We start from the raw sequence: 16,999 nt of genomic DNA, 5'->3' as shown, positions 1-16,999 counted from the left end.
GTATGGCCTACGAATCTCCTATATACTTTCCATTTTGAGAAAATTGGTTGTATTTAGCCATCAGTGCAACATTTCTGGACAAAAGACTTTCCAAACTTCTTCCACTGAATTCTGTACTGTTCTATCGTTGCCCATAATGGTCCTCAATATGATTACAATACATATTTTTCTGTCTTCCCCTTCTCCAGCTTTCCTGTTGTTAATTTGCCCACCTGTCATCAGATCTTCTCATAATACATCTAGCCCATTGACATTTAATGTTTCACGGTGGCTCAGTGTAAAATTTACACCTAATTTGTTTCTTAACCCTTTTACTATCACTTTTGTTTTTATAAAATGAGGTATTTTACGAGACTCATTGACTTCGTGACTATCTGCAAGAGCTGTTTGTTAAAATAATTTTGACACAAATTGTAATTTTTACTTATTTGGCGTTCAATATGACTCAAGAATTAATTTATTTAATATTTATCTAACATTAATATCTCTTTAGAGTGCTGTATTGCCATGTTACACTTGCAGCTTGTAAAGCATTTCATTCCATGCAATGATAGATGTATCGCCAACAACTGACTTTTTCCGCATTATTGCCCACATGAAATCCTTCTAGCAGAGAGCTGTGTGGATTGTTCGAGTATTATGGTGTTATTTATTTAATCTTTGATTACACATAATTACGAACTAATCACCAAGTGATGCTGAGACAGAAGAGATTGTAAATGTTTCTGATAGTGAATACTTAGTTTGTGAATGTGAAAATTATGTGAGTAATAGTCCTGAAAGTGAAAATCGTTCGCTCAAAAACACACAAACTAGTAATTTGAGACATAATTCTATAAAATTCCAGACATGGCTACTTCTGCAAGGCAGGCAACTTTCTGCATACAACGTAATAAAAAAGACACCTCGAATTACAAGGTTTGGAGCTACCATAACAAGTGAGATAAAAATTCATTGAAGCAATGAAAAGTGAAACATTTAAATATTGAAAGTTTTCTGCTTCACTCCTGTCGGAGTTACTGTTTCTTGCTGATATTCACTGACGGAAAAAAGTCGAAACCTCAAGAAGGAATTGTTGTTGGCTCTGAGTACTATGAGACTTAACATCTATGGTCATCAGTCCCCTAGAACTTAGAACTACTTAAACCTAACTAACCTAAGGACAGCACACAACACCCAGTCATCACGAGGCAGAGAAAATCCCTGACCCCGCCGGGAATCGAACCCGGGCGTGGGAAGCGAGAACGCTACCGCACGACCACGAGATGCGGACGAATTGTTGTTAAGCATGTTTCTACATCTGAAAGATGACGTATATTCAAATTTCGCAACAGTCGCGTAATAGCGGCGCCAGTAGCGCCACTATGATGATGCAATCAGGTTTGCTTTAAATACACACTGTAATGGTCGTCAGCGTCAGTTACCTTTGAGCTGATGTTATGAAGAACGGGTTTAAGCTGACAAAGACGCCATTGTCAACACCTCACTGAGTTTGGACGAGGTCGACTTATAGGGCTACGAAGACGTGGATGTTCCTTCTGGTATGCTGCAGAAAGACTTGGCAGGAATGTAGCCACTGTACATGATTGATGGTAGCAGTTGTCACCGAAAATGTACAGTTGCAAGAAGATCGGGCTCCAGCCGGCCACGTGGCACCACTGAGAGGCAGGACCATCGTGCTCGGCGAATGGATCTGGCGCATTGTACTGCATCTGCAGCGGCAATTTCAGCAGTATCTGGCATCACAGTAACACAAAGAACCGTTACAAATCGGTCAGTTCAAGGAAAGCTCCGAGCCAGGCGCCCTATAGCGTGCATTCCACTGACCCCAAACCACCGCCATTCGCGGCTTCATTAGTATCAAGCAAGGGCTCATTGGAGGGCTCGGTGGAGGTCTGTTGTGTTTTCTGATGAAAGCTTGTTCTACCTGGCTGCCAGTGATGCCATGTGTTGGTTACAAGGAGGCCAGTTGCTGGCAATATTTACTTCCATGATAACCTTGCGATGATCAGAGTACACCAAGAGCTCAGAATTGTGGACAGATACGACACCCAATCGCGCACTCTTAAGAGTACGCTGCTAAGGTAATTATTTGACACATCTCGAGGCATTTATTTACGTTCAAAAAATGGTTCAAATGGCTCTCTGAGCCGGCCGAAGTGGCCGTGCGGTTAAAGGCGCTGCAGTCTGGAACCGCAAGACCGCTACGGTCGCAGGTTCGAATCCTGCCTCGGGCATGGATGTTTGTGATGTCCTTAGGTTAGTTAGGTTTAACTAGTTCTAAGTTCTAGGGGACTAATGACCTCAGCAGTTGAGTCCCATAGTGCTCAGAGCCATTTTTCAAATGGCTCTAAGCACTATGGGACTTAACATCTGAGGTCATCAGTCCTAGACTTAGAACTACTTGAACCTAAGTAACCTAAGGACATCACAAACATCCATGCCCGAGGCAGGATTCGAACCTGCCACCGTAGCACCAGCGCGGTTCCGGACTGAAGCGCCTAGAACCGCTTGGTCACAGCAGCCGGTGTAGCTTTAGCAGCGGTCTCGAAATAATTTTGCTCTGTAAGAATGATTAAAACAATAATATCAATGATTTCCAGAATGAATTTTACCGAGCGAGGTGGCGCAGTGGTTAGCCACTGGACTCGCATTCGGGAGGACGACGGTTCAATCCCGCGCCCAGCCATCCTGATTTAGGTTTTCCGTGATTTCCCTAAATCATTCCAGGCAAATGCCGGGATCGTTCCTCTGAAAGGGCACGGCCGACTTCCTTCCCCATCCTTCCCTAATCCGATGAGACCGATGACCACGCTGTCTGGTCTCCTTCCCCAAACCAACCAACCAACCAACCAGAATGAATTTTCACTCTGCAGTGGAGTTTGTGATGATTTGAAACTTCCTTGCAGATTAAAGCTGTGTTCCGGATACGGACTTGAGCCTGTGTCAAGAGTCGGTCATGGATAACTCAGTTGGTCGAGCATTTGCCCGCAGAAGACAAAGGTCCCAGGTTCGAGCCGCGGTTAGGCACACAGCTTTGATTTGCCAAGAAGTTTCAGATCAGCGCATACTCCACTACAGAGTGAAAATACAGTCAGTGATCCTTCCAGTTTAGTTTGCCTATAATTGTAACCCTAGGTATTCACTTGAATTACAGTCTTTAGATTTGTGTGATTTGTCAGGTAATAGAAATTTAACGGACTGGATGACTTGACACATTTTAATGTTTAAAATCCACTGCTACTTTTTGCATCGTATATATATACATATATACATATGTACACATATGTATATATACATATATACACATAAATGTCTCTACGTGGATATCTGACCTCCTCTGAAGGTGGTTCCTTCGTTAGAGGGACTTCCTTTAAGAAGGTATACCTATCAGCTGACTTCAGTTTCAAAAGGGTGCAGCTCTAACACCAACAAATACAGGAATTTTTGCATGAGTGATCCCACCACCACCCACTGCACTGTCCTTTTAAAATGGGCAACATTATTAGGAACGAAACCAAAAGTGTCCACGGTTTTATATATTGGCATCCTTTGCCTCCTGTAGTATCTTCTACGACGGTAAGGCATGGCTGTGTGCCTCGTGCGGCTGCCACAAGTCGACTGAGCATGCAGCTGCCTGTGTACTCTGTTATCAAGCAACATGGGCGTGGCAGGAAGTCAGCGCGCTCCGCAGCGCAATGGCGGCGCCTGTTGCGCAACCGGAAGTGAGTTTTTCAGCAACACGGGCCTAGTAATACTAGGGCCCGAGTTGCCCGGCTGCCTCGTCCAGCGGCTAAGTCCCACTCAAGGTCACCCGCCTTAGACAGCAGTATACAGTATATGCACACAGCCATACATATGTATACATATGTATATATATATATACATGAAATGTATCCGCAGATGAGAATAGAGCAACCATCAGCTGTATAATGGCATGACTACAATGGAAATTGGCCCAACAGGGACTCGAGCCCGGATTCACCGCTTACCACGACCGGTAGCCTTGCCATTAGGCTATCCGAGAACGTTTCACAGTCAGACCCAAACGTCCATACGTCGACCAGTGTCTACCAACCTGTACTCCTACATTACTTATGCATATTCCCGTATAGGGGAGATATTTTAATTCAAAGACGCCCACAACAGGCAAGCGACTTGCTTGGACAGAGTAGTTGGTAACGCACTTGCCTGCGAAAGGCAAAGACTCCAGATTCCAGTCCCTGTCAGACACACTATTTTAATCCACCAGAAATTTCAAATCAGCACTCACTCCGCTGCAGAGTAAAAATTCATTCTGGAAAGAGGATTCTTTCCAGGCTGTTGCTAAGCCATGTCTCCGCAACATCCTTTCTTCCGGGAGAGCTAGTCTCGCAATGTATGCAAAAGAACTTCTGGGAAGTTTGGAAGATAGGAGATGAGATAGTTACTCAAACTGGTGGCACTAATGTGCACTTCCTGCAGCTGTTAGGCGTGTTAATAAGGGACTGGAGAAGGCACCGATGGCAGAGGGCATGGCTGACATTGCAGTGATGCTAGCTGAGTCTATCAATAGATTGTGCTTCACTAGGCATGGCCTGCACCTCAGTAGGTATGGGAAAGGGAGAAGGAATTAGCATATTTCATGGAAGTATAAGAGTTATTAGAGATAAAGTTAGTGAACTGCTTATAGATGACATTATTGGTATATCGGAGCACCACTCAGATAATTTCTTCCTTTACCAGGATACAGATTAGCTGGCTGTTTTTCAGGGAGATTCTTGCGAAGTAAGGGAATGGCCATGTACGTAAAAACCAATATCCCAAAAAAATGGCTCTGAGCACTATGGGACTTAACATCTGAGGCCATAATTCCCCTAGAACTTAGAACTACTTAAACCTAACTAACCTAAGGACATCACACACATCCATGCCCGAGACAGGATTCGAACCTGCGACCGTAGCGGTTGCGCGGTTCCAGACTGAAGCGCCTAGAACCGCTCGGCCACACCGGCCGGCACCAGTATCCCATTTGAGTGCGTACACGCAACACGGCACTGCACTGAACGGATATCTGAATGTTGTGCAGGGGAAATTAAATTTAGTGAAACTAACTTCTAATTGTTGTTGTTTATAGGTCCCCGTTGTTTATAGGTCCCATAACTCTAACTTCAGAGCATTTCTGCTCAAGCTACAGAGTGTTCTTGGCTCACTTTATAGGAAGTACCAAAAATTAGTTACATTTGGTGACTTAAATATTAATTTTGTATATGATTATGCAAGAAATAGGATGGTGGTAGATCTCCTAAATTCATATGATCCTATGCAGACTGTGTTTTTTCCTACCAGGGTGCAGGGGAACAGTAGCACAGTCGTAGACAATATTTTTATTCAGTCTTCATTACTAGATGGGCATTCTGTTTATAAAAGTGTGTATGGCCTTTCAAACCATGATGCACAAATTTATCACTAAAAGACTTTTGTACTCAAACACATTACAAACTATGTGGGAAAGCTTATCCAATGGCAAAATAGGGTTTTTTAAACCTCGTTAAGAAACAAGAGTGGCAGGATGTTTATAGTGCCGATAACATAGATGACAAATATAATGATTTCCTTGGCAAAATAGGGTTTTTTAAACCTCGTTAAGAAACAAGAGTGGCAGGATGTTTATAGTGCCGATAACATAGATGACAAATATAATGATTTCCTTAACACATTTATCATGCTCTTTTAGAGTTGCACTCCATTAGAACGTTCTAAACAGGGTACTAGCAGTAAAAGGCAGCCTGGGTGGCTGACTAGTGGGATAAGGATAACATGTAGAATAAAGCAGGAATTACATAAAAATGTTAGAAGTAGTCACAATCAAGCCTACAGTAGCCCATTGCAAACAGTACTGTAAGGTGATTAAAAATGTCATTATGGAGGCAAAGAGTATGTGGTAGGCAAATAGTGTAACTAATTCACAGGATGAAATTAAAACCATATGGTTAGTTGCGAAGGAAGTGTCTGGTCAGCAGCACAAGGTCGCCGATATAAAGTCAGTTCGTAGTAAAAATATTACTGTTACTGACAAGTCAGATATATGTACAGTATTTAAGAATCATTTTCTGAGCATTGCTGGTGAAATAAATAAAATTCTACAGGGAATCACATAACTCTCTTGGAAAATGCCTTTCCGAGACTGATGTCTGAAATACTCCTCTGTGATACTAACAAGGGAGGATTGAGTCAATAATTAAATCACTGAAGACTAAGGACTCTCATGGATCTCATGGAGTGCCTAACAGAATATTAAAGTACTGTACTCCACGTGTTAGCCCTGTACTAGCCACATTCCTTCAAGAATGGTCAGTTTCCTGAACAATTAAAGTACTTAGTAGTAAAGTCGATTTATAAAAAGGGAGAAAGGGATAATGTAGACAATTTTAGGCCTATTTCTATGCCATCAGTGTAAAGTTATGGAAAAGGTTGTGTATGTAAGGGTAATTGATCATTTTATATTACATAATTTGCTATCAAATGTACAGTTCGGTTTTAGAAGTGGGTTAATAACTGAATATACTAATTCTCTTTTGTCTGCGAGGTACTGAATGAATTAAACAAAAGGTTTCGAACGCTATCATGTTTTTTGATTTAACTAAGGCGTTTGACTGTGTTGATCACAAAATGTTGATCCAGAAACTGGGCCATTATGGAATACGGAGAGTAGCTCACAATTGGTTCACCTCTTAGTTTAACAGCAGGCAGCAAAAGGTCATTATTGACAGTGTTGAGAATGGCTGTGATGTTGGGTCTGAGTGGGGTATGGTCAAATGTGGGGTGCCCCAGGGATCAGTGTTGGGGCCACTCCTGTTCCTTATTTATATAAATGATATGCCCTCACGTATTACAGGTAAATCTAAAATATTTCTGTTTGCTGATGACACTAGCTTGGTAGTAAACGACATTGTGTCTAATATTGGCTCCGTTTCAAATAATACAGTTCATGACATAAGTTCATGGCTCGTAAAAAATAAACTAAGGTTAAATCACAGTAAGAATCAGTTTTTACAGTGTCTAACACACAATTCAACAAAACCCGACATTTTAATTTCACAGAATGGTTATATGATTAGTGAAACGGAACTGTTCAAATTTCTAGATGTTCAGATAGATAGTAAAATGTCGTGGAGAGCCTATGTGCAGGATCTTTTTCAAAGACTTAATGTTGCCATTTTTACTACTCGAACGGTATCTGAAGCAAGCGATCGTTCGACACGAAAATTTGTCTACTTTGCTTATTTTCATTCGCTTATGACACACGGTATTTTATTTTGGGGTAACTCTTCCATTCTCAAAGGATATTTTTGGCTTAGAAACGGGCAGTTCGGGCAATAAGTGGTGTAAGTTAGGAAACTTCTTGTCGATCCCTGTTCACTAATCTGGGTTTTCTGACACTGACCTCTCAATATATATTCCTTACTGTCGTTTCTTGTTAACAATATCAGCTTATTCTCAAGAATTAGCAGCTTTCACTCAGTTAATACTAGGCCTTTGGATCGCACTTCCTTAACTCTTGTGCAGAAAGTTGTGCAGTATACTGCTGCATCCATTTGCAATAAGCTACCACAAGAATTCAAAAACCTTAGTAGTAATCCAAGTGCTTTCAAATCGAAACTGAAGAGTTTCCGCATGTGTCATTCCTATTCTGTCAAGGAGTTCCTTGAAAAAATTAGCTGATTCGTATGTTATATCTTTGATTGCATTTACTTAATCCTATGGCTTGACCTTTTTAGGTTCATAAACATATTGTTATATCTGTTATTACTTTTATGTTGTGATTTATGTACTGACACGTTCCATGACCTGGGAAATTTGCTCCTCAATTTGGTCCTACGGACTAGACATGCAAATAAAAAAAAATTAAAGTAAAGCTGTGAATGCTGGCCGTGGAGCGTGGTTGAATAGCTCAGTCGGTAGAGCACTTGCCTACGCAAGGCAAAGATACGAATTTCGAGTCCCGGTACGGCACATAGTTTTAATCTGTCAACAAATTTGAGTAGCAATGATAAAGCACAGCAGCTATGTAGCACTAAACGTAATTCACGGCGAAACTGAGGAAGTGTTAAAAATAATCGAAACTTAGTTCTCAGTGGAATTATTGGCTTTTGTGTAGTGTCTCTATTGCATTTGTTGTTGGGGCTTTGTTCACACGTTGCCGGGACTTATTCACACCTGACATTTCTCGGTCTATATATCACCCCCTCGTAATCCAAGGTCTATCTGTATTTCTTCCAGCCTTACGTGTTCCTCTTACGGGCTTGTGTCGCTACAGATCCTTCGCTTCGCCGCTAGGTGCGTTTATTGCAAATTCCACTTTCTCTTTCTGCTTTACTCCCCTGTTGTCTCGGGCCGGCCATTTCCTGAAGTTTAGCATCGGATATTACATTTCTCATATGTCTCTCAAACATTGTTCAAGACCGAGCGAGGTGGCGCAGTGGTTAGCACACTGGACTCGCATTCGGGAAGATGACGGTTCAATCCCGCGTCCGGCCATGCTGATTTAGGTTTTCCGTGATTTCCCTAAATCGCTCCAGGCAAATGCCGGGATGGTTCCTTTGAAAGGGCACGGCCGACTTCCTTACCGGTCCTTCCCTAATCCGATGCGACCGATGACCTCGCTGTTTGGTCTCTTCCCCCAAACAATCCAATCCAATCCATTGTTCAAGAATTCTGGTGTTTATAGATAAATATTTATTTACGACTACGTACAAATATTCAGTATTACTGATTTAACATTGATGTTAACTACTCGGAAGGTGAACACAGTTCTAACCAAGTCAGAGCTTTGGGAAAGTTACCTCTCTCTTGTTAAGACAGGAACGACCAGCTGTTATTGCTCCATCACACTGCATGACGCAAATGCAGAAGTAATAAAAAACATTCACCTGGTACATGTTTTTTCCTTTTAGTTACAGTTTAACATACTGTGGGGCGGCGGATTGATGAGAATAATTGGAGGGAGGAATATCTATTGAATATTGCTCGCCGTCTTTTACGAGAGCCTGGCAACTACTTTTGTGGTCAGCCAGAAAGCGATGGAGAACATCGCTCTACTCCTCTACTCCTCTAGGAATATGGAATCGATCTGAGATCCCTTGTCGACAGCACTCATTACTTCATGAGGAAAAAAAAAGCTAGCTGTGTTGTACAAGAACGATATTTTCTGAATTCGTATTGGTTATCTATCAATAAGTCATTTTCTTCTAGGTGATTCATAATGTTCGAGTACAGTATATGCTCCAAAATCTTACTGCAAATTGATGTCAGTGATATGGGTCTGTAATTCAATGGGTTACTCCTATTTCCTTTATTGAATATTGGTGTGGCCTGTGCTACTTTCCAGTCTTTAGAAACAGACCTTTCGTCAAGTGAGTGGTTGTATATGATTGCTAAGAAAGGCGCTATTGTGTCTGCATACTCCGAAAGGAACCTGATTGGTACACCATCTGGACCGGAAGACTTGCCTTTTTTAATTGATTTGAGTTGTTTCGCAACACCTGGGATATCTACTTTTATGTCACTCATGCTAACAGCTGTTCTGGTTTCGAATTCTGGAATATTTACTTCGTCTTCTTTCGTGAAGGAATTACGGAAAACGGAATTTACTAATTCCGCTTTAGTGGCACCATCGTCGGTAACATTTCCATCGCTATCGCGCAGTGACGGTATTAACTGTTTTTTGCCACTGGTATGCTTTACATATCTCAGAATCTCTTTAGGTTTTCTACGATATTTTGAGACTATCTTTCATTGTGGAAACTATTAAAAGCATTTCGCATTGACGTCCGCATCAAATTTTGAGCTTCCGTGAAACTTAGCCAGTCTTGGGGATTTTGCGTTCTTCTGAATTTGGCATGCTTCTGACGTGTTTTGTGTACCATGGTGGATCAGTCCCGTCTCTTATTAACTTATGCGGTATGAATCTGTCTATTGCTTTCGATACTGTATCTTTGAATTTGAGCCATATCTGGTCTACACTTACATAATAAGCTTGGAAGGAATGGAGACTCACTCTTAGGAAGGCATCAAGTGAATTTTTATCTGCTGTTTTAAATAGATATATTTTGTGTTTATTTTTAGTAATTTTGGTTGATATGGTTTTCAGCCTCGCTACAATGACCTCGTGTTCACTAATCCCTGTATCCGTCATGACGCTCTCTATTAGGTCAGAATTATTTGTGGCTAAGAGGTCAAGTGTGTTTTCGCAATCATTTACAATTCGTGTGGGCTCATGAGCTAATTGTTCAAAGTAATTCTCAGAGAAAGCATTTAGCACAATTTCAGAAGATGTTTTCTGTTTTCCACCGGCTTTGAACATGTATTTTCGCCGACGAATCGAGAGTAGATTGAAGTCTCCACCAATTATAACTGTACGAGTGGGGTACTTAATTGTAATGAGATTGAAGTTTTTTTTAACTGTTCAGCTATTGTATCATCTGAGTCGGGGGATCGGTAGAAGAAGCCAGTTATTATTTCGGTACGGCTGTTGAGTATAACCTCTACCCGTAATAATTCGCAGTGGGATCGGTAGAACGAGCCAGTTATTATTTTGGAAAGGCTGTTGAGTATAACCGCTACCCATAATAATACGCAGGAACTATCTATTTCAACTTCACTAAAAGATAAACTACTACGAACAGACATAAACACACCACCACCTACTTTATTTAATCTATCCTTTCTGAACACGGTTTGCTCCTCTGTAAAAATTTCGGCAGAGTTTATCTCCGGCTTTAGCCAGCTTTCTGTTCCTATAACGATTTCAGCTTCAGTGCTTTCTATCAGCGCTTGAAGCTCTGGTACTTTTCCAGCACAGCTATGACAATTTACAACTACAATACCGACTGTTGCTTGGTCGATTCTCGTCGTTTCTTTGCCTTGTACCCTTTGAGACTGGAGCCCTTTTCGATCTTTCCCGAGACTGTCTAACCTAATAAACCGCCCAGTCCACGCCACACAGCCCCTGCTTCCCGTGTAGCCGCCTCCTGTGTGTAGTGGACACCTGACCTATTTAGCGGAACCCGAAACCCCACCACCCTTTGGCGCAAGTCGAGGAATATGCAGCCTAGTACGGTTGCAGGACCGTCTGAGCCTCTGATTCAGGCCCTCCACTCGGCTCTGTACCAAAGGCCCGCAGTCGGTCCTGTCGACGATGCTGCAGATAGTGAGCTCTGCCTTCATCTCGCTAGCAAGACTGGCAGTCTTCACCCACTCAGATAGCCGTCGGAAACCAGAGAGAATCCCTTCCGATCCATAGCGACACACGTCATTAGAGCCGACATGAGCCACCACCTGCAGTTGGCTGCACCCTATTATTTAATAGGTTTTATCATGTGCTGTAACCAAAACTTTCTAGTATTAATATAGCAGATACTTAATCTACTACACATAAGGACGTTTTTGTTCCAAATTTATTTACCATTAAATTAATCGAAAACTATAGAGGTATCTTAATGGGGTCACGTAGTTATTATTATTGGGTTGAACTGAAGTGCCATACAAATTTTCACATTTCTAAGTCTAATATTTAGTGCCTCCAATTCTTCTTAAGAAACGTGGATTCTGACCACAATTTTTGTTTAATCATGTTGAGACTTGCACCAGTTAATTTTGATATACAGGGTGGTCCAAAAGTCCGGAAACACCTTGATAAAATCCACATGGAGTAGCAAACAAGGAAACAGAGTCCCTACACACGAGGAACGGGAAGGGGGAAACTTTATAGGCTATGCCACCAACATGGCGGCCATCTTGAAAGCCGCCATCTTGGATTCAACTCCAAAATTTCAAATGGGAATGTGGTCATGTGACATATCAAACAGATAGAGAATTTCACCAGAAAAACAATGCCGTTGTTATTTTAAACATAGATTAATTCATTCTCGGGTTATAGCCAATTACTTGCAACAGCAGTGGGTCGCTCGGCAGCGTGAGTATTACGCACTGAGAAGTCATAAAATGGAGTCTGAAACGGTGCAAAGTGACTATCCCATGCCTGATATGTTATATGTGTTTAACTGTTAGGTATCATTTACTCATGCTAACGTTTTAATCATTGTTTCCTTATTTACAGGTTACAAAATGTCCTTAACACATGAAGAACGCATTGAAATCATCTTGATATCAGGAGAAAGAAGCACACGGGTCATTGCTGAGGATTTCAACAGTCGTCACCCAACCAGACAGCCCATCACTCACAGCGCAGTTGCCAAGCTTTTGGCCAAATTCCGAGCAACAGGTTCTGTCGCAGATAAACCTAAGGTTGGAAGACCAAAATCCGCCACCGATGAAGCAACAACAGTGAGTGTGTTAGCATCATTTAGCAAGAGCCCGCAACGGAGTACTCGTCCCCTGTCACAAGAATGTGGGGTTAGCCGTACCTCCATACTGCGAATTTTATCGCAGCACAAATGGCACCCGTACAAAATTCAGCTGCTCCAACACCTGAACGAGGATGACCCAGACCGTCTGGTACAGTTCGCAGAATGGGTGACACAGCAGCTGCAGATAAACCCACGTTTCCCCTATCAGTTGCTGTTCAGTGATGAAGCCAATTTCTTTATCAATGGTGAAGTGAACAAGCAGAATCACAGATACTAGTCCGACACAAATCCGCACTGGATTGATACTTCCAAAACGTTCGACTCACAAAAAGTGATGGTCAGGTGTGGTGTGTGGGGTACCAAAGTCGTTGGACCTTTTTTTTATTGATGGTACGTTAACAGCCAACGGTTATCTGAGGTTATTGGATGAAGAAGTGTTTCCCTCGTTGTTAACGGAGGACGGGACATTTCCGGAATTCTTCCAGCATGATGGAGCCCCACCACATTATGGGCACAATGTGCGAGCATACCTGGATGTGACCGAGCGAGGTGGCGCAGTGGTTAGCACACTGGACTCGCATTCGAGAGGACGACGGTTCAATCCCGTCTCCGGCTATCGTGATTTAGGTTTTCCGTGATTTCCCTAAATCGTTTCAGGCAAATGCCGGGATGGTTCCTTTGAAAGGGCACGGCCGATTTCCTTCCCAGTCCTTCCCTAACCCGAGCTTGCGCTCAGTCTCTAATGACCTCGTTGTCGACGGGACGTTAAACACTAACTACCACCACCACCACCTGGATGTGCAGTTCCCTCAAAAGTGGATTGGTCGTAGGGGTGCTGTGGAGTGGCCACCACGTTCACCAGATTTGACTCCTTTTGGATTTTTATCTTTGGGGTCATGTCAAAGCACTGGTTTATTCTGTGAAAATACAGGATTTGCATCATCTAAAGCAGCGCATTGTTGATGCGTGTGGTCAAATTCAGCCAGATGTGTTGGTCAAAGTTCATCAGGACCGGGTTCGGAGGATAGCATTAACAACCCAACATAATGGACAACATATCCAGCCATTCCTATGACTGTTGGTGGTCTCTGGGGACTGTGTAACATCGGCGTAATGTCTATTCAGCATATAACACAGATGCTGCCGAGCGTCCCTCCGCTGCCACATGTAACTGGCTATAACCCGAAAATGAATAAAGCTATGTTTAAAACAACAACGGCATTGTTTTTCTGGTGAAATTCTTTATCTGTTTGATGTGTCACAGGACCACATTCATAATTGAAATTTTGAAGTTGAATCCAAGATGGCGGCTTTCAAGGTGGCCGCCATGTTGGTGGCATAGCCTATAAAGTTTCCCCCTTCCCGTTCCTCGTGTGTAGGGACTCTGTTTCCTTGTTTGCTACTCCATTTGAATTTTATGAGGGTGTTTCCGGACTTTTGGACCACCCTGTACAAATGGCTCTGAGTACTATGGGACTCAACATCTTAGGTCATAAGTCCCCTAGAACTTAGAACTACTTAAACCTAACTAACCTAAGGACATCACACACACCCATGCCCGAGGCAGGATTCGAACCTGCGACCGTAGCAGTCCCGCGGTTCCGGACTGCAGCGCCAGAACCGCTAGACCACGGCGGCCGGCCCACCCTGTACATCTGCATATTATGACCAGTTTTTCGGTTTCTAGCTTTATTATTTAGGGCCACTTATTTTTTTCTTAAAACGATGTATTTAGGTGAAATATTGACCTAATCAACCTGAGACTTGATATTCAAAGTATTATTACATTAAAGTTTCTGTTTACAAAGTTTGAAAAAGCAGCTTTAACTTTTAATTTTAATCGTAATTATGGTGCAATACTTGTGCCCTACGCATAGACGCATTATGGTTACGTGGCGCTACTAGCAGTGAACTGGCACATAACATCATCGGCACACTCGCTCGCCGGCCGCGGTGGTCTCGCGGTTCTAGGCGCGCAGTCCGGAACCGTGCGACTGCTACGGTCGCAGGTTCGAATCCTGCCTCGGGCATGGATGTGTGTGATGTCCTTAGGTTAGTTAGGTTTAAGTGGTTCTAAGTTCTACGGGAGTGATGACCACAGCAGTTGAGTCCCATAGTGCTCAGAGCCATTTGAACACTCGCTCGCCTCTGTATCTCACAAATGATACAGAGCTTGTTTCGCTACAATACGGCAAGAGCAGAGTTATAATTCCCATTCCAAAATCAAAATTTACGCTTCCCGAAGTTTCCCTTAATCGTTTAAGGTGACTACCACAACGGTTTCTTGGCAGAAGCCGATTTTCTTTCCCATCCATGTCGAATCGGAGTTTTTGTTCCACTTTTTACGATCACGTCATCAATTAGACGTTAAACATTAACCTTCCTTTCCCTCATTGTAAGTTTGTTTGTAGATGCTTGGTTGACACCTATTTCATTCGAAGTTTTGCTGGTTCTTCACTCCTGCAACAATATTTTTTCTGATGTTTCTGGTAATCTGTGAGGAAGGAGACAGAGGATATACACGTAGTCACGATCTTTGATACCTAAGACGCCACTGGATCCCTGTAGATGTGTGCTTTCTGTCTCCGTAGTAACTTTACGTCCTATCGGGGAAAAGATAAATGATAATAAATATCCCTGCTCCTGGAAGTACGAAGAAAGTAAAGAGACATACAGGTACGAAGTAAACAAGGAGAAAAGACACCTACTACCTAAGCTGAGGTCGCTAACGCACGACTGCGCACTATCACTCGACTCAGAGGTAGACGCCTAAAAGAAATTTTCACTGCCAGTATTCGGCTGGCAAGGGGAGGAGAGAAGGTGGTGATCACCAGACCTCATGCCAACATCCCGAGTTAAATTCCAAATCTCTCCACAGTGTCGCACTGTGAGCTCACCATTAGCTCGCTTCCTTTATACAGAATGGGAAAAACATAAGGTACAATCATATGAAAACGAGACAAATAGAAAAAAACGTAATTAAACTGCTCATTATTTCAAAACTAATCACTATAACTGTTAATAACTTCATCACACTGCGAGACACGACGGTCAGTGCCTTCAAGGAGAAATGTTTGTGTGTGCCTTCTATGAGAGTCGGTTGAGTATTTAGCTTACCCCTGAGATGCTACAGGCTCTATCACCGGTGAACTACTGTGATAGATAGCACCCCGTAAGATCATACAAATCAAACGAACGCAATGTTGCGAAACAGAAAACAGCTAGTCTAATTAAATTATCAGGGATGGCCCACGTACGAATGAAATATGGGTGTCACATCTCATATACACTCCTGGAAATTGAAACAAGAACACCGTGAATTCATTGTCCCAGGAAGGGGAAACTTTATTGACACATTCCTGGGGTCAGATACAGCACATGATCACACTGACAGAACCACAGGCACATAGACACAGGCAACAGAGCATGCACAATGTCGGCACTAGTACAGTGTATATCCACCTTTCGCAGCAATGCAGGCTGCTATTCTCCCATGGAGACGATCGTAGAGATGCTGGATGTAGTCCTGTGGAACGGCTTGCCATGCCATTTCCACCTGGCGCCTCAGTTGGACCAGCGTTCGTGCTGGACGTGCAGACCGCGTGAGACGACGCTTCATCCAGTCCCAAACATGCTCAATGGGGGACAGATCCGGAGATCTTGCTGGCCAGGGTAGTTGACTTACACCTTCTAGAGCACGTTGGGTGGCACGGGATACATGCGGACGTGCATTGTCCTGTTGGAACAGCAAGTTCCCTTGCCGGTCTAGGAATGGTAGAACGATGGGTTCGATGACGGTTTGGATGTACCGTGCACTATTCAGTGTCCCCTCGACGATCACCAGTGGTGTACGGCCAGTGTAGGAGATCGCCCCTCACACCATGATGCCGGGTGTTGGCCCTGTGTGCCTCGGTCGTATGCAGTCCTGATTGTGGCGCTCACCTGCACGGCGCCAAACACGCATACGACCATCATTGGCATCAAGGCAGAAGCGACTCTCATCGCTGAAGACGACACGTCTCCATTCGTCCCTCCATTCACGCCTGCCGCGACACCACTGGAGGCGGGCTGCACGATGTTGGGGCGTGAGCGGAAGACGGCCTAACAGTGTGCGGGACCGTAGCCCAGCTTCATGGAGACGGTTGCGAATGGTCCTCGCCGATACCCCAGGAGCAACAGTGTCCCTAATTTGCTGGGAAGTGGCGGTGCGGTCCCCTACGGCACTGCGTAGGATCCTACGGTCTTGGCGTGCATCCGTGCGTCGCTGCGGTCCGGTCCCAGGTCGACGGGCACGTGCACCTTCCGCCGACCACTGGCGACAACATCGATGTACTGTGGAGACCTCACGCCCCACGTGTTGAGCAATTCGGCGGTACGTCCACCCGGCCTCCCGCATGCCCACTATACGCCCTCGCTCAAAGTCCGTCAACTGCACATACGGTTCACGTCCACGCTGTCGCGGCATGCTACCAGTGTTAAAGACTGCGATGGAGCTCCGTATGCCACGGCAAACTGGCTGACACTGACGGCGGCGGTGCACAAATGCTGCGCAGCTAGCGCCATTCGACGGCCAACACCGCGGTTCCTGGTGTGTCCGCTGTGCCGTGCGTGTGATCATTGCTTGTACAGCTCTCTCGCAGTGTCCGGAG

General features: G+C 43.8%; 1 non-coding gene across 1 annotated transcript; it reads left to right on the top strand.

Moving 5' to 3' along the window:
• Positions 1-12,893: 12,893 nt before the first annotated feature.
• Positions 12,894-12,966, top strand: Trnaa-cgc (transfer RNA alanine (anticodon CGC)). The gene has a single exon. It is a non-coding gene; the product is annotated as a tRNA-Ala (tRNA).
• Positions 12,967-16,999: the final 4,033 nt, after the last annotated feature.

The sequence above is a fragment of the Schistocerca nitens genome, chromosome 3 (assembly GCF_023898315.1).
Source record: "Schistocerca nitens isolate TAMUIC-IGC-003100 chromosome 3, iqSchNite1.1, whole genome shotgun sequence".
Taxonomy (NCBI): Eukaryota; Metazoa; Arthropoda; class Insecta; order Orthoptera; family Acrididae; genus Schistocerca; species Schistocerca nitens.
This window is presented reverse-complemented; position numbering and strand designations above follow the sequence as displayed.